Source organism: Marmota marmota, unplaced genomic scaffold (assembly GCF_001458135.2).
Source record: "Marmota marmota marmota unplaced genomic scaffold, marMar, whole genome shotgun sequence".
Taxonomy (NCBI): Eukaryota; Metazoa; Chordata; class Mammalia; order Rodentia; family Sciuridae; genus Marmota; species Marmota marmota.
In genome coordinates, this window is record NW_025999853.1 from 19,250,335 (window position 1) to 19,260,199 (window position 9,865).

Consider the following 9,865-nt stretch of genomic DNA (forward strand, 5'->3'; position numbering starts at 1 on the left):
CAATAGATGAAATAGAAGAAGCAATCAAAAGACTTCCAACCAAGAAAAGACCAGGACTGGATGGGTATACAGCGGAGTTTTACAAAACCTTTAAGGAAGAATTAATACCAATACTTTTCAAGTTATTTCAGGAAATAGAAAAAGAAAAAAAAAAAAGGCGGGGCGCACTGAGCTTTCTTTGCCTCGGGTACTTACAATCCACTGCTAATTACACATTCAGCTTCTCCGCCCGGAGCGAAGCGAAAGAGGAAGCAGATGGGAGCAAAGCGCCCGCGGCTCTGAGCATCCAAGTGTCTCTTTTTTGTTTTCTTTGTTCTTCCTGCTCCTTGGCAAAGTGGTCCGCTACAGATTAACGGTGAAAGGAGCTCTAACAGACTGTGCGAAATCTCTATTAAAGCCGTTGCTTTGAGCACCACGCTCAGCACTTCAGCAACCCCCGTACGCAGCGGCCATCTTCTCCCATCAGCAACATTTTGAATTACTTGTGCTCTTAAAGACATTTTAAAACCCAATTTTTCTACATTATTTTTTCTTGTAGATTTTCTACCTTCAGAGTTCACTTTTGAGGGTTGTATTTTGGTAACCCCATTTTCAGTCATTTGTGGCATTGCTCATTTATATTCCTTATTCCACAGTGCTATGGATCTTCCTCAGAAGAACATGAAGTTGCTTCTGTGGAACTGGTTATCTGCCATGGCCTCAACAATCCATAATCCATGCATGGAGAGGATTCCCCATGGTCAGAAGTCAACTTGCACATCTAGTTAAAATCCAAGGTAACTGCAAACAATGGAACATAGCTTTGGTTTTGAAACCTTGTTCCTGGATATATTCCTTGCCTAAGTCCAGAGGAATCATAAAACTAGTTTTTTTGCAGAATGGATTTATAAGAAAAGATTATCGACCTTTTGGGGGTGGAATACCTTATTTTGTTTCCCAGTTTAAAAAAATGATGAATAAAATGAGACGTGTATGAGCTAGATTCTGATATCTAACAATTACTTGTGAAGAATATATCATAAAGATATCTTTTGCCCAAACACTTGTAGGAAGTAACACATTTCTTCCTAGACACTTAATAAAATGTTCTATCCATAGCATACTTCCAGAATATCCCTTGATGAAGAATTTGAACCTGCCTTCTCAAATACCATGATGAACTATGCTGCTTAGTTGGAACCACATTTAATAATTGCTGGTTGAAGAGAAGACTACATTGATATTTACCAGATGTTGATTTTCACTCATATATTTCACTTTTTTTTGCAGCTTTCAAGAAAACAATTTTAAGCTGTTGAATAAAAATGAAGTACACATTCTCATTTATTTTATCAAAAATCTATGTAGCAGTGCTTCGGTGTCCAACAGGATGAACAAAAGAAATGAAATTAAAATACTTTAGGAATCTTACAATTGCACTAAATATTCCAAATTAAAGCAGTGGATGACCAGTTTTATATTTTCCAATGTTCAGTTTTTCAATGACCATCAAAGTGCCTTTCTATTACTGTTCTAATATATACTAATAGAGGCAATCCAAGAATGATGCTACTAATAATACTGGTCAATAAATCCTAACAAATATTCAAAACACCAAAATAATCACTAGGTTAAATGTAAGTATGTTCTTATGAAGCCCTTTCATTTATGATTGAATTTCTTAACAGTCACAAGTAGACAATTCAGTTTCTTCTGGCAAAAGATTCCACTTTAAAAAATGTAAAAATATAACAAAGCATTATTCATTATTCATTGTAAGGGATATAAACATTAACAATGCTGCAGGAGTTTACACTTTTTACCATTGACCATGATTGAACATACATGGAACTGCTAGGGACCAAGTACTATGAATAGTGATAAGGAGAAAACGGTAAATCAACAAAATAGAAAGGAGAGACATTAAAATAAGACAAATTGGCCGTTGCAATAATTCTGAAGCAAACCACTATGAAAGCATAAATCACAGGGAATCCAACAGTGCATCTGGGATGTCTACTTTGTGGGAAGAGGGAGCACTGAATCTAAAGGCCAATAGCTGGGAGACAGTGGGGGGCATTGAGGAATTGAGGACAGAAGGACTAGAGTCTCTGGAAGGAGCAGCCAATGAAAAGTAAGAGAGGTAGGCAGAAGCCATATCTTCTCATTCCTGTGCTACTCATGCCTTCTGAAATAGACACTCGCAAAAATTAAAGAAGTCATTGATGATTCATCACCTATTTTTTTAGTAGATAAATATTGTTATGATCCCTTTCCTGATCCTATGGACTATGAAATGATTAAATCACAAGGGTTAAGAGTGTTTTAATCAATTTTGCATCTTTGTGACCAAAATACCTGACAAGAACAACTTGGAGGAGGAAAAGTTTATTTTGGTTCACGGGTTCTGAAGTCTCATTTCATGGTTTTTAGTTCTAAGGCAGAAGCATCAGGGCAGAAGGACACCAAAGAGGAAAGCTGCTCGGCTCCTGATAGCTGGGAAGCAGAGAATCTCCAAGGCCACACCTTCAGTGACATACCTCCTCAGCCAAGACTGGCTTGCCTGTAGCTTTTAAAATCTCCCAGTTAATCCATTTAATTTACTAATCCATCAAATGGATTGACCTAGTGATGAGGTCAGAGCACTCACAACTGAGTAATTTCACCTCTGAATATTGCTGTATTGCATAGCACATGAGCTTTGGGAGCACATTCCAGATCCAAATCAGAACATAGGAACTGGCATTTCAGTATCCCCATCATTACCCTTCTCAGTTACTTTCTCTCCCACTATCTTTAATGAAGGGATCCTAGGGTTTGATGCTTAGCATGATTGGAGCACCTAGTTCTTAGCTCCTAGTGAAAACTTTGCAAAGCTTATTTGGTACAACTTGATAATTCAGTAGACACTGAAATATTAGTATGGGTTCAGAATAAACCCAGTCTTTAGTTTTAGAAGTAAGTATCCTCTTGAAGAAGAAACAGTTTTCCAAAAGAATCATTATTCTTAAAGTCATTCAAAAGTCGATGGGAGTGGATACAGTGATACAGAGGTACCACTTAGGTATTTCAAAAAATAAGGTTTAGAAGGCCTAAAATAGATAAGCATTTTTGCTACTTTTCTGAGGGTTTTTGTTTCCTTGTGACTGACAGCATTTTTTTTAAATTTACCTTCTTTACTTTGTCTCCACAGTAACTTGGATTTTTTTCTGTGAAAATATTAACCCTCTAAAGATGGTAAATATATTTGACATTTAGAGATCAATTTTGAGCTCTGAATATGATTTCATAAAATTTTATAACATCAGTAAATAAAGAAGACAGTATTTCTATCTTATTTAGTGCCATTAAAATAAACACAAGAGGTAAAATAACCAATCTCTTGCCAGCTATACTAACTCTACAAATCTGGGAAATAGGTGATATAAACTTCACCTCAAAGGTAATTTTGAGTCAGACTAAATATGAAGGAAACAGTTTCCTTAAATGTTTTATGCTGTTTTAGTGGTATAAAAAATGGTGCATTCAGCTATGTTGTTGGGTATCACACAGATTTGTATTAATGTAAAACAATTTTAATGCTTCTGAATCCCTTAGGCCTTGATTTTCAGTGTATTATCAAAATCAAAGTGTGGCTGTGTTTTAGCTACTTTGGTAATAGCATTTTTTTCCCTGTATTTCCTTAGTTTTAGATAGTTGACAGAACAAAGTTCAATATCAAGGTCAGCTGATGGAAGAGGAGGATTTGATCATGTGATAGGAAGACCAGGATGTGTATTGCACTGCTGACCAAGTGCCCTGTGGCAGTAGCCAATTGCCTTAAGTCTGTTTCCTCTCACGTAACAAATAACACTTCACTATCACTTGGGTCTATGTCAAGACCAGGTACCCAATATTGATGAAGAACTGTACTACTGTCTATAAATCAGTGTTAATCATTATATTCTGAATTGCATTTTATAATAAATTATCCCAATTAAATTTTGAGAACAAGATCAATTTAGATTCAATAGCACTGCCTAGGAAATCTCATCTTATTGCAATTCTATTGGACTGAGATATTCAGATATTTTTGTGAAAACCCTGAAATTTTGAGAACAAGATCAATTTAGATTCAATAGCACTACCTAGGAAATCTCATCTCATTGCAATTCTATTGGACTGAGATATTCAGATATTTTTGTGAAAACCCTGAACTAAGCATGAACCCTGAAATTTAGTTTCATTTCTGGTAAAATTGTACAAATGCAGTCAGGGTCCTACTGCTTTGATGCTTAAAGGTAAGGTCCACAAACCAGCAGAATTTGTACCGCCTGAGAAATTGTTAGAAATACTTAAGTTTAGGTTCACCAGACCTATTGCATTAGGATATGCTTTGTAACTGTCTCTAAGAGACAGGCATGCCACTGAAGACCTAAAAAACATGGTTTACTGTTAAGTCTATTATAGAAACCTCATGAGAATTTAATGATTAAGATGGTAGTTTGTGCATTCAAGGTTCTGTCATTTACAACCTGTGTGACCTCAAGGATATTACCCCAATTCTTTTCTTTGCATTTTGTTTCCATGTATATATAGTAACTACAACACGAGAATAAATGAGCAGATACTTACCAAGGACTCAGAAGAGTGACATTCAACAGTTATTAGTTAAAAGTATTTAGTAAATGCACAAATGTACATTGATATGTGGTGCCTAAATGTTATTTGTTAGTGACTATAAATGACTACATAGCAACTATAAATTAGAAATCTCTCAAAATAATTAACACCATTACTTACGAACTCTACTGTTTTCCCTGGGATAACTGCAATCAGATACATCACTTTGAGCTACATCACTTTGAGCTACATCAAACTATGAGAAACAATTAAATTTCTAGAGCTGTACTCTTTTCCCACATAACATTTTATGTCTTTTAAAACACCCCATCATTCTTGCCTTGAGGTCAATTAAGTGTCCTTTATTCTTATAGCTGACAGCTGACATTAATGTCCTAATGGCTGGTGCTAAGAGTTATAATTTTCCCCCAATAAGCAGTGAATACTAGAATTTAGTTTTTCAAAATTGAAATGCATGCATCTATCTGTAATACTTAAAGAAATCATGTATTAGAGGTTAATATATGCAAGTCCTAAGAAGAAAATCATTGATTAATATTTATGTATATGTGTATCAATATACATATATTTGGTTGATAAAAATTCCTAATTGGAATAAATTGGTTTAATTGTGGTACTTGTCATATATTAAAAAAAGTAAAATCAGAATTTTATGTTAGGGAGGTAATTATAAGAATTTATAGGCAATTTATAAATGTATAACTGGATATGATTAATCTTACAAATTAATTAAAATTATATTTCATGCTACAATTAAAGTAAGCTAATTATAAACATACATATAAAGGCAAAATGATGTTAAATACCTGCCATAAGTCATCTATAGAACACTTTAAACTTTCAGAATACAGACCTTGGATTTCAAAAAAACCTCTGAGCATATACAACAAGCTTTTTGCCATACATTAACATTTTTGAAATGTATAACCACTCTGAGAACTAACTCCTTATTTACCTTTTACAAATGAAGGATGTGGAATTTGAAGAAAACTGTTTCATGACCCAAGTTCTCTATTTTTATGTCAAGGTTATGGGTTCACCATGTCATTTGAACATATCTTCCTGTGGTCTTACATAAAACAGCCTATCCAGAAAAAAAAAAAAAAAACTTCATTTATATTTGACCGGAATTCCAAGTAGGATAGAACAAGATTGTGATCCCTTCAATGTGAAATTTATAAAAGGCACTGCAAAAAGAGATACTGAAATCCCTGTGTCATAATTCATATGCTCATATGTAAGGTTACCTCACTCTTGCCAGGCTGCTTATCTGGGATCAAATGTCTTAAAATGGGAGTAGTTTTTAATGGGTGAAGAGGAGCTAAAAGTAATTTATTTGCAGCAAGCAAGACCCAGAAGTACAGCTTAGGATGTATTACTCTCCTTATTCATGGTTCCATTGTAATATGCAGTTGTTCTATTACTGGGCACAGGGAAGGAGTACTGGAGACCATTGCATTCCTGAAACAAACTACATTCAAATAATTTTTTAGAAATGCTGCACATGAAGAATACTTGCACTGACAAATACCTTCCATATAATAATTACAGAATTTAACTTTCAGTGGCCAACCATTTTAGAAAATCTACTTAATACTTACATCTATATATAAATATAGGTACACAGTAGAGTTCCTCCAAAAGAAAAAACCCTATAGTCACAAGGATGCCCCACAGGAGGAAATGAGAGTTGCCCTCCTTGAGTAATGGGCTGATACAGCCCATTATTCTTACCTAGAACCTATGTTCTACGTAAGAATAGTTAGAATTTGTAGCCCCTAGTGCTTTTAAAGAATTTTCTAGGGCCATCTCTCCACTTGTAGAGTGAATCTACATTAGTATGAGAACTGATGTCCAACTTGAAGATCATGAAAGTATTTCTAACTCTGAATTCCAACTACTGTAGAATATTAAAATACAAATAACTTTAAATCAAAGACTTGAAAAATTTGTATTGAGACATTATCAGTTGAATCTCTCCTTCATTTTATGGAAACAATATGTTAATATTTCATATGTGAAGATCCCATGTAGAAATATTTTTTACATGCTGAAAATACATGGTCCTATTTCCAGCCATGAGAATTCCAATTTTAAAATTTCTCAAAAATGGGCCCTTGACTACCAATTAATTCTAGTTTTTCTTTATGGGAAAATAAAGGTATTATATTTCAAACACAGGTCAGAGAAGCTATGGAACTCCCTTTTGCTGAAGCACTTTTATTTATACCACTACTTCTCTTATTTGGTTTTGTACATACAATCATGCTAGGCTACTTTATTCTAAATCCTTTTTTCTTATAATTGCTTTTTAGATTATTCTAAATTTATATCTCCAGTCCCAGACTATAAACTCACTCCTCTCCTATTTTTGATTCTTTATTTTTATTCAGCTGTGTTAAACTATAAAGCCTGTGCTATAGAAATTCAGTACTGTTATTTTAAAAACTGCAATGCAATACCTAAGAGAGCTTAGTACCAAAGTGATTGCTGCCATGTTCTTTTATTTTTGTATTTCTTTGAAATTATTTTTATGATATTTAATATCTAGAGGTGTATATTTTTCTTTAAAATTTTTAGTTGACATTAACTGGAATTTTTATCTATTATTTCTTATTAATATTGGCATCTTATGATGTTTTCCAGTGACATTTGGGTTTTTATTATTTACAATTCCGTTATTACACATTCATCAATGAAAATGTTTAGATTTTTAGCATGACACTTTTGGCTCTAGTAATTTAAGACTTTGAGATGGTATTAATATATAATGGGTATTTGTAAGAAATAATAAGCTAATACCCATTACAGATTATCTTTTCAAGTGACATTTGCCACTAAGTGGTACTAATCAAAACAGAATTTTATTTTTTGCTGATTTTTTATTCATTGTAGAAATTCTTTGATCTGGGACATTATAATATAGAATGAAAAACTAAGCTAAAGATTGATTTTATATGTCCTCTCCTCCACCTCTGTGTTTTACAAAGTCAGTGTTCATCTTTAAAAAAATTAAAATAGAATATGCAATGTTTTTCTTTTCTCTTTAAAGTTCACACTATATCCTGCACAAATATCTAAATATAAAACAAAGTAGCAAAACTACCTCTAATTTCTCTTTTTTTTTGCCTTATTAATATCTAGATGCCACCTAGTGGCAAAGATAAAAAATTAAATGTAAAATCATGATGGCTGTGTCTGTGTTATATTTATAGTTACATTTTGGGGGGAATAAGTATACATTATTACATGTGAAAGTCTATTATGATGGTAGTGGCACAAAGAACTACAATAAGATAATTACTTATTTATGTGAATGTGTTGGTATACAGCTCTCTGTTTAAAATACAGATTTTAATGACCCACAAGCCTGAGTCATAAATATAAACTATCAAAGCATATAAAGAGGGAAAAGATAGCCCCCCCCCAAGTCCTTGGATGTCTTTGGATTATACTATTAATTATATTTTATCTTAATGCACACCTACAATATTTTGAGTTCCTCTTGCCATTAACACCTCTATCCACATGGACAATATATTTATTTTGCTTTTACTAGTGACAGTAGACAATTTGCAAATTTGTGATTTATGTTCTTAAATTTTAAATTCAAATTGCTAAACTAAATAATACTTAATACTTTAATCCTAAGAAACAAAAATGAGAGTGTGTATTCATTGGCCTCCATTTAAGAACAGGATATGTGATAGTCAGCTGTGGGACTTAAACATCATTTAATTTATTAATGCCTAAAGTCACTAATTAGAGCAACAATTTATTAGGGAAAGAAACAAACCTGCATTTTTGTGGGTCTGGGATCTAGAGAATAATTAATATTTCGATTACTGCCCTATTTCCAGATCTTTCCAGCTGCTCACCCACTAAAAATGCAAAAAACATTGGTAAAGATGGGCTCCTCCTTAACCTGAGAGGCAATTTCTGCATTTACAATTTTCTTAGTAATGCTTTCATCATAACACCTCTGGAAAGAACAGTTACTCCTACTTTTTACTTACTTAACACTTCAATTTATTGATACTGTCATTATACTTTTAAAATTATAGTTGTCTGTGATTCTTTTCTGCCTAGAAAAGTCTACAAAGAACAGTTCATCCTGTATTGAGTCATGTACACAAGAAACGCTCCATAATTTCAATATTACAAAAAAATGAATAAAACAAAATCTATGATATAAATGGTGGTTGTTAGGTAGTTCTAACAGGATCCTATGGACTTATCCCTGTGTACTTTTCTGAAGGAATGGTTAGGGAAGAGTAGGAACGTCACATCTCTCGCACTCTGTAGTCAGGTCCTTGTGGATAGACAGCTCATCATAGAACTGAACACAGATGTCTTTAATATGACAAGCAGCTCTTGCCTCCACAGTCTTGGTCATTTTGGAGCCACAGACTCACCTTGAGTATGAACAATCTCACATAAATCTTCCTCCTTTCAAAGTACATCTTTAGCATTATTATTTTCTACAATTTAAAGAAACTCGTTTAGAAATTTGAAACAAGCAACACTTTTTTTTCCTGTGTTCACTTTTGCTGAACTATTACCCCATTCCAGGTTCTATACTAAGCACATATTCTTAGGTAAGCAGTGAAAAAATGAAGACCTAGATCTCTCCAGTAGCTTGCTCAGGGTCCAGAACTAACAGATGTTGGGTTGGAAACCACACAGTATGTTTCTTTGTAATATGAACTCCGTTCTGAAATGGAGAGAGTACGATGAAATCTTTAATTTGTTCAGATTATTCAAGGACATATTCTGAGTCTATAATCAAAGCCAAGCTTTCATAGTCGTCCTGCAAATTGAAATAGTGTCCTGAGAAAAGTGCTGAGCCTCAGTAATTGATGTCCAAAAGTTTTGTGATAAATTATTTATAGATGAGATACTTTAGACAGAGAAAAGAGGCAGAGTGCAAAACTGCTAGAATATTCATATCATTAGAACAATTTTCTGACCCCTTTCCCTTTCCTTCTAAGGTAAAAGTATAAAGGTGAGTCTGATTATAGAAATCTTCATTCTCTAAATTAGGAATCAGCTGTCACTAATGGAAGTGGACAGAGACAGAAAATTGCTGTATACTGATAGGAGAGGATCCTAAGGGCTGCCACATGGCAATCACAGTTAGAAAAAAAAAATATGTAGTACAAAGAATAGAAGTCATAGCTACTATTCAGAGGTTGGTAGGAAAATGATGATATAATGAAGAGTCAAAATATAAAAGCTGAGAACGTTCTGACATAAGGAAAGC